This window comes from Eutrigla gurnardus (genome assembly GCF_963514095.1).
Source record: "Eutrigla gurnardus genome assembly, chromosome: 17".
Taxonomy (NCBI): domain Eukaryota; kingdom Metazoa; phylum Chordata; class Actinopteri; order Perciformes; family Triglidae; genus Eutrigla; species Eutrigla gurnardus.
Window position 1 is genome coordinate 24,161,858 of NC_139928.1, and position 8,983 is coordinate 24,170,840.

An 8,983-nucleotide genomic window follows, 5' to 3' on the forward strand; every position below is an offset into this window, starting at 1 on the left:
AGGAGGACAAGAAGACGAGGAGGACAAGAAGACGAGGAGACGAGGAGGTGAGAAGACAAGGAGGACAAGAAGACGAGAAGACGAGGAGACGAGGAGACGAGAAGACGAAGAGGACGAGGAGATGAAGAGACGAGAAGACAAGGAAGATAAGAAGACGAGAAGACAAGAAGACGAGGAGGACAAGAAGACGAGGAGGACAAAAAGACAAGAAGACGAGGAGGTGAGAAGACAAGGAGACGAGGAGACGAGGAGATGAGGGAGGCCAGAGCCCGGATGCTGATCCGGGTCCTGGTCTCCTGTGGACTCGGGGTTTGGGTGTGAACGTGGAACCTGATGGTCCTGCAGAGACCAAATCCAGACCTCCCAGTTTAATCAGGCAGGAACGCTGATCCAGCTCCATCAGACCCTTATTTCCCCCGACACCTCCTCATCTCCTGTTATTGTTCATAAACAGGAGGAGGAGGAGGGGAGGAGGGGGGAGGAGGGAGGAGAGATATTTTTATTTAATTATGTGTTTTATTGTGAAAATCATACACTAAGAATCGATCATGTTATCATCAATATTCTCTTGTTTCATGAGTATTAACTCGTTATTAATAACTACAAACAGTTACTTAATCCAGTTACTTTAAATTGAAAAGGGGGCGGGGCCGTCCGGCGGTCCCCGGCCTCTGATTGGCTGCGGGCGGCCGTTATGGTAATGAGGAGGGCGTGGCCCGGGAGCAGGAGCCGCCGAGCCGCTGAGAGACGCCTCATTGTGCCGCTTGGATCCGGACTGCACGCGCCGTCTCCCGGTCCGCGTGTCTCGCGCTCGCGCTGGATTTACACCGGAAGCCGCTCGGTACCGGAGGGGGGTTTTCGCGCCGGTTCGGTCCCGTATCTGTTGGAAATAAGCGGATCCGCTGTGGATTAATTTGAGCGCGTGTCCGGGCCGTTCCCGCGGAGCCGCGCACACGGAGAGGTGAGTTCCTTCTTCTTCTTCCTGCAGGAAGCCGCGCGTGCACGCTCGGTGATTGACTGTGTCTGTGTGCGCGCGTGCACGGTCGGAGACTGACTGTGTGTGTCTGCATGTGCGCGTGCAGGCTCGGTGCTTGCTGTCCTGGTGCTCGCGTGTCCATGAAGTGTGATCCCCGTAAAGAAGCGGGACTCTACGGATCCGCATCAGGTTTTTTCTCTGTCTTCGTGAGTCTTTTCTTGGAGCGCGTGCGTGTTTGACAGCTTTGATTGATGGCTGTCAATCAGCTGGCAGCACGCGCAGCAACAACAACAAACAGCCGGAGAGTGCGTGTGTGCGTGCGCGTGCGCGTGTGAAGCTCCATTAACTCCAGTCACCTTCCTCCCATCATCCTCCCTGCTCATTGTGGTCTACAGGAGTCATTGTGGTCTACAGGAGACATTGTGGTCTACAGGAGTCATTGTGGTCTACAGGAGACATTGTGGTCTACAGGAGACATTGTGGTCTAGGATGCATTGTGGTCTACAGGAGTCATTGTGGTGTACAGGAGACATTGTGGTCTACAGGAGTCATTGTGGTCTACAGGAGAGATTGTGGTCTACAGGAGTCATTGTGGTCTACAGGAGACATTGTGGTCTACAGGAGTCATTGTGGTCTAGGATGCATTGTGGTCTACAGGAGTCATTGTGGTGTACAGGATACATTGTGGTCTACAGGAGTCATTGTGGTCTACAGGAGACATTGTGGTCTACAGTAGTCATTGTGGTCTACAGGAGTCATTGTGGTCTACAGGAGACATTGTGGTCTGCAGAGCTGATCAGTTCTTCTCTTCTTCACATTTACCTGAAATTAAAACATTCAGAAGAAAACGTACAAATGTAAACCTGATCCAGACCAGAACGGATCCAGACTCAACTGGATCAACTCAACTTTCAAACTGGGTTCATTCAGTCAATAATGATCCATCAGAATAAAAAACAAGTCCAGGATCAGGTTTGGTTCTGATTCTTTGGATGGACTCAGACCTCATTGTGAATCTGGATCAATGAGCGAGTTAATCAATAATCAGATCTGATCAGCTTTAATCCTGTTAGGATAAATTATGTCTTCTGTTCTCATTCGGTCCTGATCCACGTTGTTGGACCCTGAATGCACCATGGGCATCAGGACTGGTATTAATCCTGGAAACGCTTCCTTCACACTCGGGTCGCCTGACCAGATCAGACCCAGATGGGACCCCGACGGGACCCTGATCAGACCCCGATAGGGACCCTGATCAGACCCCAATCGGACCCCGATGGGACCCTGACCAGACCCTGACCAGACCCCGATCAGACCCCGATGGGACCCTGATCAGACCCTGATGGGACCTGATCAGACCCTGATGGGACCCTGATCAGACCCTGACCAGACCCCAATCAGACCCCGATGGGATCCTGATAAGACCCTGTTCGGACCCCGATAGGACCCCGATCAGACCCTGATGGGATCCTGATGAGACCCTGTTCGGACCCCGATGGGATCCTGATGAGACCCTGTTCGGACCCCGATAGGACCCCGATCAGACCCTGATGGGATCCTGATGAGACCCCGATCAGACCCCGATAGGACCCTGAAGGTCGTCGCCCTGAAGGTCGTCGTGGCTTCCAGAAGGATGCCGTTCCGCCAATTATCCGCCGACCACGAGCAGGATGTTGAATTATTCAGGTGAACACTGATGCGGTCTGGTGGACCGAGGAGGATCTGAAGGGACAGGAAGTAACAAGCTCTGGTTTTTACAGCCGGGCGTTAACGTTAACGAGCGGAATCTTCCGTTTCTATCGGCTTCAAACGTAAACATTTGATTCCTGCTTCCAGTAATCTGTTGGAATCGTTAAAAGGTTGTAAAATGCCCCGATGCACCTGAATGCAGCACCGAGGAGATTTATTTCTTATAAAGTTCATAAAATACCAGAAAGAAGTTAATTAAACGGGAGATGATGATGATGATGATAATTATTATTATTATTTCAGTGTGTTCATGTTATTGATTATTAATGGGTATTAATGGTAATTGGAGCTCTGATGGGATGTTTTATACACAATAGTTCATATAACTTTAACTGCGATATTTCACAATAAAACACACTATTATCCCGCTACAGGCTTTTACTGTGAAAGGTACCGGCTGCAGGAGAATGGTGGAAACTTCACCATCATCAGGCGCGTTTCCAATCAAGCATGCGCATGCATTTGCCTCGCAAAACCAGGCATTCTGGGATAAAAACGTCACAAATGCTGGTGATAACTTCCCTTTGCGACGTGTCACATGACTTTAAAAACTTGCGGTATCTCCAGGGTACCTCCCTCCGCATGCTTTTCTGTGCAGATGGTCTGAAATAAATGCGGACATAAGACACTCCCCTCAACGTTGCCCTAGTTGGTTAGAATTACCACGTGGTATTTCCCACGTGAGAAAATTCCTCAGCCTCCGTCAACAACGGGACCTCAAATGCCTCGGCTCGAGTTCGTCAGCGACGAAGAAAGCCAGCGCCACTGGGCAGGCCATATTCTTTGTGCAAAGTCCGTGAAGTTTCCCCTGGCGCGATAGTTTTTGTTATGTATATAATTATTAATTAAAATCATTTAAAAAAAGTCTGTGAAGTGCACCTGTGTCCAACTTGACGTGGTGGGAACTTGACGTGTTTATGACGAGTTCCGGCGGATCCTCTTAAGTCTCGTGCATGCATCGGAGCAAATGCATGCGATCCGAAACGCAGCCATCATCTGTAAATGGAGGTCACTTCCTGTCACTTCCTGTCACTTCCTGTCACTTCCTGTCTCCTGGAAGGATTCTGGAGGAAACATGAAGTTCATAAAAGCGACACGTTTGATGTCGTCTGTAAATGTTTGCTTCGTGTCCTGAAACAAGTCCACCGTTAAATGTTGAAATCTGTTAGAATCCGATCAGACGACGATCAGGTAGAAACTCCTAAACTTGGTGACTCCTGATTGGTCGATACAGTTTATTATTTATTATTATTATTAATCTGAATTTCAGATTTCTGTCTTCTCTCAGCTGCAGGTTACATCAGCCTGTGTGTGTGTGTGTGTGTGTGTGTGTGTGTGTGTGTGTGTGTGTGTGTGTGTGTGTGTGTGTGTGTGTGGGTGTGTGGTGTGTGGTGTGTGGTGTGTGGTGTGTGGTGTGTGGTGTGTGGTGTGTGGTGTGTGTGTGTGTGTGTGTGGTAGCGCTCAGTGATACAAAACGAGGGAATCCAGAAGACAGGAAGTTCTCAGACCTTTAATCTGTGTCTGTGTTTGACCCTCCCCCACCCTCCTACTTACTTCCTGTCTTCTTACTTCCTGTCTCCTTACCTCCTGTCTCCTTACCTCCTGTCTCCTCCTCGTTCTTCGCTCTTCATCTTTTTTTCTGTCGTCAACACTTTTCGCTGAATTGCGATGTAACCGTGGTAACCGTGACGCAACGTGATGAAAACCAGGCAGGAAGTGGGTCACGCTGGAGAGATTCAGAGTTTCATCCCCAGAAAACAGGCAGAAGGTTTCTCACTCAAAGGCCACTTACCTTTCTGTTCGTGGGACCTTGAGTGTATCGCATGGTCTTCACCAGCAGGTGGTCTTCACCAGCAGGTGGTCTTCACAGTGTTGTTTCCAACGTGGTGATTGAGCTTCTCGGTATTTGGTAGGGGTGATGATCTAAAGCCATTATCCATGCAACCATTGTTTTGTGTACGTTTCCATGCATGATTAAAAAAAAAGAGTTTGCTCATCACTTCCTGCTTTTGTGACATCATTAAAGAACATCGGCAGGTTAATTACCTTCTCTAATGTTTTATTAAAGAAAAGGCTTTTCTTTGTCACCAGTAGACTTTCTATGAACAATGAGCATATCCCTAGGTATAAACCCGAGACTTTACTTTACTTTACCTTCACCTTTACATTTACACTTACATTACATTTACTTTACATTTACACTTACAATACATTTACTTTACATTTACATTACATTTACTTTACATTTACACTTACATTACATTTACTTTACATTTACACTTACATTACATTTACACTTACAATACATTTCCTTTACATTTACACTTACATTACATTTACACTTACAATACATTTACACTTACATTACATTTACACTTACATTACATTTACTTTACATTTACACTTACAATACATTTACTGTACATTTACACTTACAATACATTTACTTTACATTTACACTTACAATACATTTACTGTACATTTACACTTACAATACATTTACTTTACATTTACACTTACAATACATTTACTGTACATTCACACTTACAATACATTTACTTTACATTTACACTTACATTACATTTACTTTACATTTACACTTACAATACATTTACTGTACATTTACACTTACAATACATTTACTGTACATTCACACTTACAATACATTTACTTTACATTTACACTTACAATACATTTACTGTACATTTACACTTACAATACATTTACTTTACATTTACACTTACAATACATTTACTGTACATTTACACTTACAATACATTTACTTTACATTTACGATTACAATACATTTACTGTACATTTACACTTACAATACATTTACTGTACATTTACATTTACAATACATTTACACTTACATTACATTTACTTTACATTTACTTTACATTTACATTTACACTTACAATACATTTACTGTACATTTACACTTACATTACACTTACATTACATTTACACTTACAATACATTTACTTTAATTTACACTTACATTACATTTACTTTACATTTACACTTACAATACATTTACTTTACATTTACATTTACATTACATTTACTTTACATTTACACTTACATTACATTTACTTTACATTTACACTTACATTACATTTACACTTACATTACATTTACTTTACATTTACACTTACATTACACGGCGCTTCCTCAATTCTCAGTGCCTTGCCATGTCTCCCTGTTGCCAGTATTGTGTTATTGTGTGTGTGTATGTGTATGTGTATGTGTGTGTGGGTGTGGGTGTGTGTGTGGAGGGTGGGAGGGGTTTACTTTATTGTTTTTATCTTTGTGTAAAGCACTTTGTGCTGCGCACTTGGTGTATGAAAAGTGCTCTATAAATAAAGATTGATTTGATTTTGATTTGATTTACAATACATTGACACTTACATTACATTTACTTTACATTAACAATACATTTACACTTACAATACACTTACATTTACACTTATCGCCGTTGTTGCTATGTCTGATGAGATTGTGATTCAGAAAACGTTATTGTTCATCAGACTTCATGTGTCAAAAGCTTCCGTTTATGTGTTTCGGCCAAGGCAAGGAGTGCAGATTTTTTCACTATTCTAATTATATTCGATTCCCGAAGTTCATTTCAACAGCCCTAGTGTTGAAATCGTTGTTCCACGTTTCTCTCGAAGGTGACTCTCGTGACCACGGCTTGGCTGTGTTCAATGACAGTGATCGGAATAGTCCATACATAACGTACGATAAGTAAATAACGTAGAGACTATTGAGGTCCTCAGAAGAAATATGGACTGAGTGTGGGAAGTAGTCGTTGGTTTTCAATAACAACAACGACGGTTCCTCTGTTGATGGTTGAGCCTCCAACAGGAAGTACCAGAAGCCAAACAGGAAGTCAGGCTATGCACTCGACCTGTTTGGTGTCACAAACTGGGAAGTTAAACTGGTCGTCTCTTCACCTCGTAGTGCTGGTTCTGGTCCTGGTTATAGTTCTAGTCCTGGTCATTTTTCTGGTCCTGGTTCTAGTTCTACTCCTGGTCATTTTTCTGGTCCTGGTTCTGGTTCTAGTCCTGGTCCTTGTTCTGGTCCTGCACACACACACACACACAGGGAGGGAGGTGTATGTGTGTGTGTGTTGCTGCCAGCCGCTGATCAATAGAGCAGGAAGTGAAGCTTCACAGAGGTCACCTGGCAGAGTGTGAACGTATAACGTATAAATACCTTCTCCAAAAATCTGCTGGAGAAGAAACCATTTACTACAAACAGGGATTTTCAAAATAAAGTGCAGCGCTGGAGGTCATTAGGGCAAGAGAAATGAGGAGGAAGTGGAGGGGGAGGAGGTCCCGCTCCTCTCTCTCCTCCCTCTCCTCCTCCTGGTGGTATTTTGGGATGTGGGTATTCCGTTATAGCAACCAGAAGTTTCCTCTCGTCTCCGTGGCGACGCGTCTCCGGGACATTCAGTCGTTTGGACTAAGAGCTTTTTGGAAGCAGCTGATTGGCTGAATGTTGTCGAGCAGGTCGACTCTCTCTCTCCCTCTCTCTCCCTCCCTCGTTCTGCCTCTGTGCACATCCCTCCCTCTCCCACATGGTCTGGGTGTCGCAGGTCTCTGCTGGATCGGGTCCCTGATGAGGACTGATGTGGGTCTGGTGGAGCTGTCTCTCTTTCATTTCACTAGTTTGACCTTTTACACTCGGCGGGAAAATCTATCCAGCAGGAAATCCAGTATGGAGGGGGGGCTGTCGCCCCGGCAACAGGGGGAGGTGGTCGTCCCCGGCAACAGGAGGCTTCACAGCCTGGTTGTCTGGACCGATGGAACTGAATCTCTCTATTTGATTGTTATTAATCCTTTTAAAGCCAAATATTTGAATCCATCAGCAGGTTATTTAGTTTGGTTAATAATTAATAATCTAATAAAACATTTTTCCAAAGCAACTCTTTTAAATTTAAAACCTTTCCCTGAATTCTTCTTCTCAGAATAACTTGTTTAATAATCTTCTCATAATAAGCAGATTTACAGGTTTCTTTCTGCAGGAAAATTCATTTAATTTATTCATTCATTCATTTATTATTATAATTATTAATATTTATAATAGGCCCTGTGATAGACTGGTTACCTGTCTGTCTCTACATGTCTCCCTGTGATAGACTGGTTACCTGTCTGTCTCTACATGTCTCCCTGTGATAGACTGGTTACCTGTCTGTCTCTACATGTCTCCCTGTGATAGACTGGTTACCTGTCTGTCTCTACATGTCTCCCTGTGATGGACTGGTTACCTGTCCAGGTGAACCCTGCCTTCACCCAATGACAGCTGGGATCAGCCCCCCGCGACCCTGAATACAGGATAAGCGGTAGAAAATGGATGGATGGATGGATGTTGATAATAATTATTGATAATAATTATTGATAATTATAATATTATTAATTATAAATTATGTTTATTATTAATTGTTATTGTTATAATTTAAAATATATTATAATTAAATGGTACTCATTTATATAGCTCTTTTCTCCAAAGGTCTTTACAGTTATGACTGTCATTCACCCATTCATTCACACACCGACGGTGGAGTCAACCACGCAGGGCGACAGCCAGCTCGTCAGGAGCAATTAGGGGGAGGTGTCTTGCTCAGGGACACCAGGCACTCAGCTAGGAGGAGCCGGGGATCGAACCGGCAATCTTGCGGTTATTACCCAACCCGCTCTACCTCCTGAGCCAAACCCCCCGCCAATTATAATTATTTAATTATAATTATTATTGATCATTATAATTATTAATTAACACAGTAGTACATACTTCTCAGTACTTTGTAGTACTTTGAGGTAATTTGTAGTACGTACTAGGGCTTCAGCCACAGTTTAATTTAGTAATCCACATCCGGACCACATGGGGACCACATCAGGACCAACTGGGGTCGAGGGTCCCACGCCACCGCCGTGGATCTGCATGAGGTGACTTCTCTGCTGCAGATTTACACTGGTTACCCTGAGAAGGCTGCAGACCGAAACCCGGGTCCTGAACGCCTCTCAGGCTCTGGATCAGGCTCAGACCGCCGAGGATCCTCTGGAGGTCTGAAGATCCCGTCCTGGATCACTGAGTCAGTTCTCAGAAACACACAACCGTGTTCTTTGAGACCAGGTCCTGAAGAGAATAATGAAAGATTCAGTGTACGTGGACCTGAGTGTGTGTGTGTCTGTGTGTGTGTGTGTGTGTGTCTGTGTGTGTCTGTGTGTGTGTGTGTCTGTGTGTCTGTCTGTGTGT

The 8,983-nt window shown here is 44.3% G+C and overlaps 1 protein-coding gene across 2 annotated transcripts in view; it reads left to right on the forward strand.

Moving 5' to 3' along the window:
* Positions 1-778: 778 nt before the first annotated feature.
* The window catches only part of LOC311027701 (semaphorin-6D-like), a 41,252-nt gene continuing 33,047 nt past the window's right edge, over positions 779-8,983 (forward strand). For both annotated transcript variants that reach the window (XM_084031840.1, XM_084031841.1), the window contains exon 1: positions 779-961. The gene's annotated coding sequence lies outside the window, so the exon portion shown is untranslated. The remainder of the gene's footprint in view (positions 962-8,983) is intronic.